The following is a 345-nucleotide window of genomic DNA, read 5'->3' on the forward strand; positions in this document are numbered from 1 at the left end:
CTGGTCGTCGGCCAGCCCCCGCCGATCCCAGCCCACAGCGGCTCACGCAGATCTGGTTTCTTTAAGGTTGGATGTTCAGGCGGCAGAACCGTGCTTTGAGAAGACGGTTTACATGTGCCCTCTACGCCGTAGCCCTGGGAAGTGCAGGGCACGCCCCGCGCTCTGCCCGCGCCAGCCCAACCGGGTGAGCGATGCTTTTTGAGCTTTTATTCAAAGGAGACTGAAATAATTTTCACTTCGGTGCATTTTGAGACTTGTCTCCCATTTAAAACAAGGGGATACTCATTAGGCTGCGGCTCATCAGCCTGCCCTGCCGCACCCGCACGGATCGCACAGTCTGTGGCA

General features: G+C 57.4%; 1 protein-coding gene across 1 annotated transcript in view; it reads right to left on the reverse strand.

Moving 5' to 3' along the window:
* Window positions 1-345, reverse strand: part of MYO1H (myosin IH) — a gene marked incomplete at its 3' end in the record, with an annotated part of 26,394 nt that overhangs the window by 1,563 nt on the left and 24,486 nt on the right. The window lies entirely within an intron of this gene.

Source organism: Buceros rhinoceros, unplaced genomic scaffold (genome assembly GCF_000710305.1).
Source record: "Buceros rhinoceros silvestris isolate BGI_N320 unplaced genomic scaffold, ASM71030v1 scaffold17953, whole genome shotgun sequence".
Lineage (NCBI taxonomy): Eukaryota > Metazoa > Chordata > Aves > Bucerotiformes > Bucerotidae > Buceros > Buceros rhinoceros.